The sequence below is a fragment of the Falco naumanni genome, chromosome 6, assembly GCF_017639655.2.
Source record: "Falco naumanni isolate bFalNau1 chromosome 6, bFalNau1.pat, whole genome shotgun sequence".
NCBI classification, from domain to species: Eukaryota; Metazoa; Chordata; class Aves; order Falconiformes; family Falconidae; genus Falco; species Falco naumanni.
In genome coordinates this window covers 52,363,958-52,377,965 of record NC_054059.1, presented here as the reverse complement: position 1 = coordinate 52,377,965, position 14,008 = coordinate 52,363,958, and the positions used below count along the sequence as shown (strand labels likewise).

The 14,008-nt window shown below is 43.3% G+C and overlaps 1 long non-coding RNA gene across 1 annotated transcript; it reads left to right on the top strand.

Annotated features, from left to right (window-relative positions):
* The first annotated feature begins 1,028 nt into the window (after positions 1-1,028).
* Positions 1,029-11,120, top strand: LOC121090734. Its single transcript, XR_005828689.1, has 3 exons — positions 1,029-1,172; positions 6,868-7,608; positions 10,283-11,120. It is a non-coding gene; the product is annotated as an uncharacterized LOC121090734 (long non-coding RNA).
* The last annotated feature ends 2,888 nt before the right edge of the window (positions 11,121-14,008 follow it).

Here is a 14,008-nt window from a genome sequence, read left to right as displayed (position 1 = left end):
GCCTGGATCGCTTAAAAATTACAGTGTCCGGAAAAGCATAATCTCAGATCTGGAAATTCTGTCTAGTAAAAAGAAAACAAACCAAGACAGTTAGTACAGTTTGTCTGACAGAAGGCAAATTGTGGTCTCTTTAGATGCGACGAGGTTTCTGATAGAAAATAGATCTTCAGTCTAGGGGAAACCTTGTAAACAGATGCAATGCAGAAAAGGTGTCTGTATGGTTTTTAACAATACGTCCCATCAGAACAAATTATGCCGGGAACTGATAAGATCATGAGCGTTTGATATGAAATCAGAAGCAAGCATCTTTCTAGAAAATATGCCATAGCTTAACAGAAGTTTTAGGATTAATGCAGAACTAAGAAGTGTAATACAGAAATTAAGAAGTGGTTACACTGTGCACAAAGACAGACCAGGTGATCACTATTGTCTCTGGATATTCAATTGTACAAGAGTACATAAAAGTCTGCAAAAATTACCAACCGTGGCTGCTAAGAGAATGCAAAGGCTTAGGTTGTGCAAGAGTGCAACATGATACAGAACGTTTTAACTACCACTTCCCTGAAATAGTTTTGAAATCCTTTTTCCATGTTATCTGCAGAACTATAAAAATAGAAGAGAACCTCTGTTCCTAAATAAGCTGACATTACATGCTACAGGACATGCAAGACACAAAATAACCCTCAGAGATTTCATAAAATCCATTTCTTGCCCTTGGTAGTGCTGTTGCTGTTGTGCTGCCTCTTTTTGAGCCAAGCTGCTGAACTTTGAATGCCAATGGCTTCTAGGAGGAAGGAAAACTGATGACAAAGCAAGTTATTTTCCTTCCAAAATCATGTTTATTTGCAATAATGTATCATACATGGTTGGTCTGGTTTGTTTTGTTTCTAACTTGGGCTATGAAGAGCTGGAGATAATCTTTTTGTTTGTTGTTGAGGGTGGGTGAGGGGTGGGTGGGATGGGGGTGGGGGTGATATGTGTGGGTGGGTGGTGGTGGTGCTGGGAGGAGGGGGTGTGTGTGTGTTTTCTTTTCCGTTTGATCTTAGAGACATTGCAATTGCCTTTTGAGACAAGGAAGGATGCTGTAGCAATGGAGAGATGCTTGATGATGCCAGTCAAGTAGTCCCAGGTGGTTTAGATTACTGCCACGATGCAACTTGCTTTCATACTATGTAAGTGTACCTTTTGTACTCTTTTTCCTGCTGGGATGTGTGCCTCCTTGACCAGGACTGGGAGAAGGTAGCTTGGGAGACCTTGCTAGCTCTGCAGAAACAGTGCAAAACGCTAACAACATTTGAAATCATGCCTGTCCCTCAGGATGCTCTTTTGCTGTTAGAAAACCAAACTTACACAGCATCACTGCCTAACAGAACTTCAGCGCCTGACTAACTTGGCTACATGACCCTGTTTAGGCAGGTCTTAATGTCTCAGGCAGCAGGTTATGGGGATTTTTGACTACGACAGAGACTAGTACCCCGAGGCTGCTGACACACCTGGCTGCAGAAGGTGACACTAGCTCTTTCCCTACTCAGGGAATCACCCTGAAATCACAGCATCAGCAGGCACTGTGTACTTGCTCACAGACATAAGTCCATAAACTGGACCTGGTCTTCAGTGAAAGCTGGCTGGAGAACCCTTTCTCTGCTAGCACAGTTATCTCGGGGCTATGAATGCCATTTGCAGCCCTTGAACAGCTGGAGGAACTGTGCTGAAGCGATATTGATGGCCCAGCTCATCCCTGACACAGTGCCCTGACAGGATTTTACACTCCAGATCTCTTCTCATGGAGTGAGAGGACCTGGGTGTGATCAGCCTCCAGAGGGGGTGACTGTTGTGGGGGGCACTGCTCTAAAGGAGGTATCCCATCACTTCAGTTGGGCACTTGCTGCTGGTGCTGGGTGCCAAAACTGCCCCTCATCTCCTGTATATCGCTGTTAATCTATCATATATGACAAAATGTCCTGGTCCCACCAAAGCATGCTGGGCTTCCTTGTTATGCACAACATCTTGTTTATGGGCAGAGGGGAAACTTGCCTTCTGTATAAAGCAAATATTCTCTTGTTGGTATAAATAAAATCTCAGCAGTCTAATGCAAGAATTATTAGTAACTATTACAGAAAGAGAAAGAATACATTCTTGCAGAAAAAAACACCAATAACGGTAACACAGTTAAAACCATTATACACACACTTCTTAGTTCTACCCCTCTTCCCAATGCTTTGCTCCCCCTTCCCCTGCTCCTCTGACTCCTGGGGTTGGTGGTTTGACTCTGGTGATGGTGGAGCACATGTTATGGGAAATTGTCAGCATCTGGAGTCCTTTGCTAAAGGAATATGATGTTCATGATGATGGTTTCTGCTTCCTTACCCAAGGATCCACTTCAGGCCCTGTTTATATGCTTGCTAACGTGTTTTTAAACTTTGATTTTTCTCTGCTGATGTGCAGATCCACATTACATCTGAATGAACTGTATCTCGTGCCTTTTATGTATGTTAGGTACTATTTCTTTGTTCTTTTTGTTGCTCTAAAACCAGTTTTGTGCAGATCTGCATTTTTTTAACTAGCTGTTGGTAAGTTGTTTGTACCTGTAGGGTCTCTAGTGCCAGGCCTGTGCCCAATCTCTTATAATCCTGCAGCTGTACTCCTCTATACTGCACCCTGTGTCTCCACTTCTTAAGGCCTCTGCTATCATATGTCCTGGGTTTGGTTGGGGTAAAGTTAATTTTCTTCTTAGTAGCTGGTACAGCACTGTGTTTTGGATTTAGTATGACAATAAAGTTGATACACTGATGTTGCAGTTGTTGTTAAGTAGTGCTTACTCTAAATCAAGGACTTCTCAAGTTTCCTGTGCTCTGCCAGCGTGGAGGTGCACGAGAAGCCGGGAGGGAGCACAGCCAGGACAGCTGACCCAAAGTAGCCAAAGTGCAGGCTCTGGGAGGATTGTGGCTTCCAAAGTACAACATTCTGTGGCATGGACAAGGGAGTTACAGCCTGGCAATGGTGCTGAATAGTGTTGGTTAAGAAAGATCTGATGCAATGAGATGCAAAGCACCATAGGTAGATGCACAGCCTAAGTGTGCTCCTGCTGAAGTGTAGCAGTGTTTACAACTGGTTTGTAGCACCTGACTCATGAAACTTAACCTGCCTTTCAGTGTTGCTACCAAACACAGAACAGACGTAGTTGGTGAGGTATGATTCAACTCACATCTGTATATTTTTTCTTGTATGTAGTGTTTGAATGGTTGATTTGTAAATATGTATGCTTTAAAATTATCTAAATCCGCATCTGGAACTAATGAGTGAAGCCATGCTTGCAGTTCAGAAACGAGAACTTTCCCTGTATTCTAACTGCACAAAGTAATTTGCTGTTCAATTGCTTAACCAGTTACCATTTCCTAGTACCTCATTTCATATGACTATTTCAGGTAGAAATTTCTGATATTCAGAATGTGAGAAATAACACTGACTTGTGGTCTTACCTTCCTGATGCTGACTGCACTCTGCAGTGCACCTGTTTAGCTGTACTAACCTGCAACAAAGATGTTTCAAAAGCGATTATGGTAGCTAAACTTGTCTGTGTAGTAATGAACGCACAGTGATTTACAGTCCCGGTAGCATTGAAGATTTTCAGCTAGATTCATTAGTGTAGTCAGTCAGTTTCTTTTTCTGCCTTAAACCACTTTAGTCAGCGTTATGTTTAAACATAATAAACATAAACAGCATATACTCTTTAAATACAAGAGCCAAGCAAGAGTCAGAGGAAAGCTGGAACATACTTGGGCAGTAGCAAGCCCTGGATAACAAGTAAGAGGTGGCAGCCAGGAGGTGAGATCTTGTTTTGGAGATGGTATCCAGCGTGAGAAAAACTTGGAGAGGGCATCAGGAGCAATAGTATCTGTGCACACTCCCCTTTCCTTGCCAGACCTCGGCTGAAGTCTTGATCTTCTCAACAAAGCCAAGGTCAGAGCCAGGAGCAGGAACATTTCACCAGTATTCAGCTCAGTAGCCTCTTTTGAAGGTCCATTTAAGTCAGTTGCTCTAGTAAAACTCCTTGGAATACTACGGCTTACCTTGAAAATTGTCTTCTCAGGTGTTGTTTATCTCTAAGTTGATCCATTTTGAAGCAACAACTATAATTATTTATATGAATAACTTATATCATTGCAGAGATAGAGCAGGAAAGAGAGCCTGGGGTCAGAAAACCCAGGAGGATGAGGGGTTTGAGAGAGACAAGGAGGAACAGGGAAATACCTTTATCCGCAGCCCGCTGAAACATCCATACCTCCTCCTGGCCTACAAGCTCAGTCCTCCAAAGTTCATACTGGTTCTCATCAGCTTCCCAAAGCCTGCCTGACATCTGCCATCACCTTTCCTTACCATCAGCTCCTACCCCCAGAACTGAAAGTGGAGTCTTGCTCACCTAGGACTAGGAAGGAGGTCATTAGCTGGTCCTGGAGTCTGGACAGAAATTGCTTCAGAAAGCAGGTCTGGCACGAATGGGCTGTGGATATGGTGCTCATCACAGCCACACAGAGCAGCTTTACCGCTCACTGCCCAGTGTTCAGCTCAATTGACTCAAGCATCTGGTGCTGCAAAACTATGTCCAATAGAGAGGAAGCAGCATCACAGCCATGAGACAGCTGTATCTCTGCACCTGCATCTCTGCATATCTCTTCCCCACATATCTTTATCCTCTGCCTTCTTTACTCTCCAAGGCTGACCATGCTGTTTTCAAATTTTTTCTCTACTTCCAAATGGCAAGAGTATTTCCAGTAAGCGTTATTCCTGGATGTCCACTTGTCTAGAATAGTTTATCACTGTGGATTAAACATTGGATGTGTGTTTGTGGAAACACTTCCAAGCCAGGATTTCTCTGGTTTTAGAAGCTAGTTTCTACTCCACTTTTTTTTTTTTTGTTAAAAGTGTCTGCATTTGCTACAATAAAATACAGATCTTTTCCCCCTTCTTCATGATCAGGCATCCATCACAGCTGCCTTCCTTAGGAAACCCTAGCACAGTCCCTCGCAACAGCACAGCTTTTCTCTGGCATAAGTGTCATTCTGGTACCAGCTAGCCATGGTAACAAGAAGTTTGGTCTGCACATCGAGGTCTTACTTTTTTAATTAAAAAAAGATACAACTCGTGCTTAAACTTCTCCTGTGACCTGTGCTTCTCCTTTTGGCTCTAGGAAATGAAAATATGAATGTACTGGTCACTCTTTGAAAAGTTCTTCTTCCTCAGCCTCACAAACACGTGATAGCTCTTGGGAATAAGAATCTTTTTTTTTGAGGAAGAACAGAAAAATTAACATTAGCAGAATTAGTATGGTTCAACAGCAGGAAAATGTGGAAATGAAATTTATACAGGCACCCAACACATTTAACATCAAAGTAGCTTCACTAAAAGGCATAGGCTGCCCAGTTCCTGTGCTCTGGTGACTGTGATTTGTTTCTTATCATTCCAGCACAAATGTGACATTTCCAGAAAGCAACATACCCTTTGTGTAAAACTACAGTAAAATAATATGATTCCTACTGAGCAGTGCCTGTTTTCCATCTTTTTTCCTGTGAAAGCAGCAGAAATTTCTGCTCTTTCAGGGCTGTTGTTACAAAATCATTTGAGAACCAGCTGAAGCATTTGAAAAAATTGCCAGCTGTTCATTACTTCTCATCTCGATGTTACTCTCCATGCAACTGAGCTGCTGGAACAGATCTGGTGGGTGTTCCCTACATCATAAAACTTGGACATATTAGCACAAGCTTCAACAGTGGTTTCAGCTAAGTAAGCTGAATTTCTCCAGGAGCAGACTGGGGATGCTCACTCAACCCCTCAGTGTTCAGCTTCTAGAACTGGTGATTACATCTGAGTGAGGGGCAATCAAAACAGCTTTAAAGTTTCATTTAAAGCATGGGTGTTGGGATCAGCTTTTGCATTCTTTCTCATGAATGGGGAAATTTCATTTAAAGGCTGTTTGATTCTGTCTCCTCTTGTTGTCGAGAACAACCAGAGATTTCATTAACAAATACAAAACCTGAGGATGCAGAGAACTGAGATTTCTGCATGAGCTTTGGCCTCTGCCTGGTCCTTCTATTCTATTCCCAGGTTTCTTATGTCTGTGCTCTGAGAAACTGCACAGTAGGGTCATTGTAGCCTGGCTGGCCATGGATCTGCATCTTCTCTGGTGTCTAATAAGGCTTTTCCACAGCTGGAACAGTCAGAATTTGTATGGGTGCATGTGCATCCATGCATCTCTCCCTTTCTCTAGTTTCTGATGGGTAACAAGGGTGGATCCTGCACTGCAGCTTTCCTTTCAGCAGAATCTAGAATCTTTCTCTTTCTTCTATCTCTGGCTTTTTATTTTCATGGTATTTATAAGAATTCAGATGGTATTTAATTGAAATTGTCCAATTAATTCAAAAGTTATTAGAAGGGAGTATGGGCAGTCATGCAGAAGTACACAGTGAGGAGGTGGGGGAGTGGAGTGTATCACTCATGCATATACATACATACCCACCCTCTCGCCCCCTGAATGGATATGAGGCTATAAATAATTTTTGGTTGAACTGTAAACTGTGTTTGCAGCTATCACAACAATTTCAAGAGAAAAAATAAACAAACACAAGCATATGGGCAAAAATAGAGCTGTTTTTCTTTGCTGATCCCTGGTTAAGTGGCAAAACCAGAAATCAGTGTTAATACAAAAAATAAACACCCATTTAACCTTTGCTGTAGTTGTTGTTCTGCTCATCTGGTATAAATTAAAAAAAAATAATAATCTTTTGGGGGCTGTGATTGTTTTAACCTGCCAGTAACCCCCTTGAGTTCATCAGAGCAAAAGACAGCTAAAGCCTGTTTATTGTCCAGCAGGCACCTACACGTGTTGTAAGCGAAGTTCCATCTGGTCACAACATCGTGGATCATCTGGGTAACAGCCAGGCTTCATTTGCTTCATGTCCTGGACAGCATGGAGGCAGCCGAATAGGAATATTTAAATGACTGACCAACCGCAACCGAGTTTGCCCCTGAGGATTCATCTAATAATGGCTCTTCACTATGGAGCAGTAGTGGCTCTGCGAATTGTTTTCTTTTTCAAATGACTCAAGCTAGCCTCTGTGGAATGATTTAGCCTTTTTATTAGGTGCTGACAATTTACTGGAGATACGTTCTGGCTCTTACCTTGGGACATGTGGAGGTGGATATTGGCTGTGCCTGAAATCCTTTCTGAAACCTGTCTGTAAGTGAAAAACAGAAGAAACCCGGACTGCACGGCACAGCTGTTACTCTGGGCCTGACAGGGTGCTTGTATACAGGGTGTATTTCACACCTATGCAGAAGTACATACAGTGCTACCACATCACATTTTTCCAGGCATTTGAAATCATTCACACCTGCTTCACACAAGGGCAAAAGACAGAGAAAGTGGATGCACCACTTAGTTGTGCTTAACGCATGAGCTGAGCACCTCGGAGAGACCTTTGGCACTGGTGGCAGCAGCGGATGGGCAGGGACTCCTAGCGAAGAGCTGGCAGTGCTGGCCGCAGCCCCTGGGGGATGTCCTGCTGCCAGGTGTATGTTCCCCTTAGAAAACTCTGTTCTGCAGAACTAGAGGTGAGTGATGGGCTATGAAAGGGTGGCAGACAGCTGCCTAGCACAAATGTGCCGTTTCAATAACAAATGGTGATGGAGGCAATGCCTGCTAGGTGAGTGATGCCCTTCTCCAGGGGCTAGGAGACTATGCAAATCCCAGCATGCTGCATGAACAGCAATAAGTGCTTCCAAAAATTCAATCTGTCTACAAACACTGTGTTGGCAGTGCCCAAAGAAGCCCTTTCAAGCACAGCAAGTCCCGTGAAGTTCTGTAGGTGGCTCACTGCTTGTTTATGATAACAAATTTATTCAGTGAGTGATATGGAGAAGTACCTGAATTCACCTTCAGGGGTGGCTGTGAGAGGTATTCCCTTCTGTTTTAAAATGTGGGCATCTTCTAGAAAGATGCCATTCATGGAAGATCCTGGTGTCAAAATTATCCAGGGAAAAAGGCTGAGATACCACAGTAACATCTATGGGGATGGTGCATGGGTCATCCCTTTCAGAAAAATCTCAGGAACAAAGTATCTAGATGACTTACGGGGCAAATTCTTACACAGTTTGCAGTTGGCTGCTGCAGAGTCCGTGGAGGATTTGTGGGATTTCTCCCACCTCGCAGCTGGGCCTACCTGTGCCCCCCTCCTCCCACGGCCGGCCCCCGCACAGCCACCAGCAACAGGGAAAGACGTGCTTAAACATGCCCGAGACTGGTTTGCAGACCTTCTATGGCTGCATCTGCATGTATCTCTCTATATAACCTGTATCTAAAGATTCTGGGGCAGGCATGCATATCTTTGACCAGGTAAGTAAGGTCAGTAGAACCAGTGTCATTACGCACCGCATAAAGTAGCGGCCGAGCCTAAGGAGGCAGTAACCGGTGAAGTTTCCTTCAGGCTCATCAAACCGCCCCGGTGTGCCGGCCCGCCCCTGGCACGGCAGTAGCGCTGCAAATCCGCTTGGAGGCACTGCAACACAGCGGCCGGGCCGGGGGCGGCGGGCCGGGGGGCGGCGGGCCGGGGGGGCGGTGGCTGCCCGCGCAGGACCCCGGCCCCTGCACCACCAAGGGCGCTTTCGTGAGCGGCCCGGGGGCCTTTTGTCCCCTTTGCTAACAAATAAGTGACCCGTCTTCTTACATTTGCGTTAGACGACGTGCTCGAGCGTCAGTATGGTTGGGAGAGCAGATATTAACGTGTTTGGCCAGACACTGGAGGAATACCTCTACGCTTTAGGGAGCGGTGTAAAAGCCAAGCGCTAACCCGTTGGAAAAGCGAGCGGGTGATCCCCGATCCGCTCCTGCGCGGCGGCGCGTGCTCCCGTGAGGCGCGCGGGGCCGCCGAGGGGACGGGGCTGCGGCGGGCGCGAGGGGCCCGCGGGGACGCGCTGCCGCAGGGCGGGGGGGGGGGGTGGGGTGGGGATGTGGAGGGGGGGGGGCAATGGGGAGGAAAAGCGGTTCTCTGTCAAATGGAGAGTGCAAAAAGGGACAGAGATTGACAGAGCACAGCGACCGGGAAAAGTACTGGCCTCAGGTTGTAAACCATGAACGGTGAACGGTGTGGTTCACTCGAAGAATTTAATTTTATTTTTAAACTGCCATCCTTTTTTCCGCTACTGTTGCACAGAAAATTTCACAAATGCTGCAGTAGTTAAGAGAGATTAAAACACAAAGCATTTCATGCACCAGTCTCAATTGGTATTTTGTATTTTTAGCATGCCATTTAACAAGACAACATGCTATGTAACAAGCCAACATTAAAATAAGTAATTTACAACGGCGCAGTTGGCAGAGAGGTAAAAAAGTATTCTAGCTGTAAGCAACAGTATTAAAAGCCTAGTAAATTATTACCTTACAGTTTCAGTGACTAATAATGACTCAAGTGCACATGAATCTGTTTCAGTTTTGTAAAGAAATCTTGTGTGTATTTCAGAGATGGGATGATTTTCCCTGGGCAGGGAGAGCATAGTCACGTCTGCCACGCAATGTTTTGCTATCCCCTGTCCCTTCTCTGCATTATCATTTACAATCCAGATATTTAGACCATGCCGAAGTATCAAACGAGACATTTATGGTACCACTGCTGTCCTAGTTGCTACTTCTCTTTTTGTCTCGAGCATTCTTATTTCCAGGGTGATGTATTTGATCCCTAACAATACCCTAAGCCACCAGACAAATGCATATTGAGTTTGTTTAGCAAAGGATCGAACCAGAATGTAGAACTGATGCTGAGCAAGCTGCGGGCGCAGGCTGCAGCTCTCTGGGCAATTCCAGAGAGGCTGTGGCAATTGGTATTTAATGGCATTTGTGGTGTAAAATGCTGAATAGAAAGGAAGCTACTGTCATTAGCCTGTTAATGGCAACCAGTATTTTGCAACTAACTTAAAAAATACACATCAGACCTTGTCATTCTGAATAGACAATATATTGTATTTCTGTGTAAGATTGACGGCAAGTATAAAATAGCAATAAAAAAATCTTTTTAAAACAAAATACTTTTTGACAATAATCTTTTCATAATTATTTCCTTGCATATATTTACTGTTCGGGTGAACACTATTTTATGTTCAGGAATGATTCATTTATCGGAAATTGTTTTCAACACTGAAGTTTTAATGATTGTCATAACACTGATTTTGTCAGCAGAAAGAAACCAGAAGATTCTGTCTTGAATATTTCTATAAATGTGCTTACTTTCCCCAGAATAGGACATTGGTATTTTGCAGTGTTCCAAGTGTTAAACAGCCTGCAGTGCTGTGCAGGAGGACATTGAAATGGAGACTTCCACAGCTTCTGGAGGAATCCGAAAACCTTTCCCACAGAACTTCAGGAAAAATTCTATGTTTTGGTACTGCCTGGGTAGGATCTCAATCCAGCTCCTGTGGACCCAAGTCTTAAGAATGCAAATGGCAACATTTAATTATATCATTTTTTTCCTTCAGCTACTTACTTGACCTGAATTATGCTTTCCATCTGAAGCCTAATTTGTCTCTGCTGAATGGCATAATTTCCACTATCTGTATAATTAAAAATGAACAAATGCACACTTAAAGTATCCACTGTGGCAAATGACACATTTCATTTGTTTTATTTACCTTCACTCTGTCTGCTCAATCCAGCCCCAGTTTACAGGCTATTTCTACAGCAAACCCTCTTCTGAGATATTACATATATTGAGGTGTTATATAGAATTTGTGACTTGCTTTAGACTTTTGTGGATTTTGTAAAAAGCCTGAATGCACGGTAGCTGAAGAATCTGAAATATTCCCAAGAAATATGGGTATAAGCAAATGTGGACATTTTCAGTTTGAGCATTTTTAAAATAAAGATAAACCCTTTAATAAACTTCCATAAATGTACAGTCACTTCTCAGAGAAATGCTGTTGCAAAAACTACATTAACTGTAATTTAGGATTGTTTCTACTTTAAATGTGGTCATTTGGCTCTTTTTAGCATGTGGTGACAGCTTAAAATTATCCAAATGAACTGTATCACAGCGTTGTTCAAGGTAATTGTTGCACTGATTTATTTATTTGCTAGATAGAAAACATTCGATGTTCAATAAAACACAATTTTAAGGAATTAATGAATTGGTGGGTACTGTAAATAAAAAACTTCTCTATAGCATCATCAGAAGCACTCTGTGATGTGGAAGGTGAAGAGCTTGGTCAGGTAAATTTTACTGTATGTTGTGGATACCTATTGCACCATGAAGGAGTCTAGCGCAAAGTCTGGAGTCTAGTAGCAGACAACAGAACCGCTCCAAATCCTGGGTAATTAGGTTTAGCTGTTCCTGTGATACTTCCTGGCTTAAATCACTGACATTATTTTAACCTCAAAATTGCTACTGGATTTTAGGGGACATTTGAGGTGTTAATAATTTAATAAAGGGCAACACATTTATGGTGTACAATGCATGAATCAGGAATTACATCGCTCCCTGGTTTGTAAAATGTTGTGGACAGGCTCGTTTGCATCAGAAACCTCACGGTGCTTCTTCATGTTGAGCTGCTGAGGAGGGACAGGCTGGGCTTTTGGACAGTGGAATGAAAGCCATCTGAGCCCATCAAGGCATAGGGAAAACCCTCATTTTGCTAGGGAGTGTGTCCTTGTGCCCTAGCTCCTCAGCATTGTTATTATTATACTTGGGTCGGACTGAGAGTCCAGTTTTACATCATCTAGCAGCAGGGCTGCACTTTGCCGAGGGCCCTTCGGAAAGCAGGCTGCATTGCCAAAAAAGACAAATACCTCTTCCTGAGACTTCACTAAGGTAAAGACTCACTCTAAGGGTGTAATCCTGCATCCGACGGAGCCAGGGACAAAAATCCCGTTCAGCCCAATAGGACCGGACTGAGCTCACCAGTGAGGATTTGGAGGTCGGTCTCCCAGGCACTAAGCAACCAGTGTAACCTGTGATGGCAGAGGCAACAGCCCTGGTAGCGCTGGGGGCAGTCACACATCTGACCAGAGCAACGTCAGGGAGATTTTCTTCCAGCAGATGTATTTTGCTTTGGTTGGCTTAACTTTAAAAATATTTCCTCACATATTTGGGGGTTTTGTGGGAAAAAATGGAAGAAAATGAGAAAAAATGAGAAAGTTGAAAACTGCCTCTAATAGACAAATTGAAATTTTTAAATGGTAGGAAAGCATTTACAGTTTTTAGATGAAGACTAACCCGTTGGATGTTGCGGGTTTTATGTCTGCTTTATTTAATTTCTAGGTTTTTAGAAAGATCAGATAATGATCTTGATAATCTTATCTGAAAAAAATGACTACTTGCAGAGGTTTACAGTTAAAACCAGAAAACTTAATTTTCTACTCATCTATCTTAAGTAACTAAAGCAACAATATAGATGGTTTGTCTTTGGCAGCTCAGATTGATAAAAGTGCTAAAACTCCTGGACTTGTTATCGCTACATAAAAATAATTTAAAGGGCAAAAATATTATTTATATTGCCATGTGACAAAACAAAGCTCTTCAGACCAAGGCTCACTCTTGCCAGCTCTAGCATGAGATTGCTTCTTCTACCTTACATATGTCTATCGGCATGCATTACAAATACTAGGCTGCCACATAGATTCACAAACTCACATGATGATCATAAAGTCTGTGTCCCTTTGCGGTCCCCGGCAGCCTTTCCCTGTGCCCTTCCCTGCCTGGCTGCCGCTCACTCGCTCCGCAGCCCTCTTCCCCAGCGCTGCCAGTTGCTGTGATGTTCAGGCTTCTCTTCAAACCCTTCACTCTGTGACCATGTGAGCACGGCAAAGCTTCAGCTGCCCCTTCAAAATGAGACAGGATTTTTTGTCTGCAGAGGTCATGAAAAGAAGCTGGAAGTTCTGCCCACCAAAATACCTCCTAGAGTTTTCATTGACTTTCAATAAAGCTCATAATACTGCTAATTTTTAAACATTTGGAAACACCCATTATGGTTTCTTTTGTTTCATTTTGTGTTTTTTTTAAACAGCTAGTGGCTCAGGGTTCTTTAGTATTTCTCTAAGATGCTGAGGACTCAAATGTTTGCTAATGAACTATTCCTGTCTTTGCTTGGGATCAGTCCGACAGCTTTGTTCGCATCTGCCTGGTACCATAAACTCTTTCATTGCTTTCTGTTATTCACTGGTGTGAAAGGTGAGGCAGATATTTTGCCATTCTCAGTGTTTATTCATAAATATCTCACAGGCTAGCCTCTGCCTTTTCACCTGCAGATCCCCAAAATGTTTTATAGAGTCTAAACCATAACTTACCATGGATATTAATAAATAGAAATTTCTGTCATTGCAGGGGTGGGGGGTGGTGGGGGTGGGGGGATATGTGTGTGAACTGAAAACAACAGAGAAGGAAGGTTAAAAGCTCTGCAGATAACGGTTTTTTGTTAGCACTGTGAGTGTGAACACTGCAGTAACTTACTGACCTTCTTATTTTATTTGTCTTCCTGTAAACCTTCGCAATCAAACCTGGCAGAGATGAGCAGCCAAAGCAATTGGTTTCAGTCTGGTCTTTCAGGCAGGCTGGGCAAAGGCGGTTGGCTGGGAGGGCACCCTTGGGGAGATTTTTTAATTGGACTGTAACTGCATAAAGAGAAAGCACATTCCCAATAGTGCCAACAAATTGTAGCACCACTAAACAGTGATAAAACTGACTTCAGCAGTTCTGATATTGAATGGCACTGAAGGCGTGGAAAGACAGTTTTCGGTATCTCATCCTCTCCTGCTGATCTGAAAAGGTAGGAGAACGAGAAGAGCGGAGCATTAGGATGGACATTTATCATGCAGGGAAAGGGAAAACCTTGGCTTGCTGTCAAAAACCCCGGAAAGCTTGGGTTTTTTTGCTTAATGCCATTTCATACATTTTTGCTGCAGGGAAGGCTGAGCACCAATTCCGTTTCACTGCCTGGGATAGGAGTTGTTAAGTGTCATGTCCACATAGCT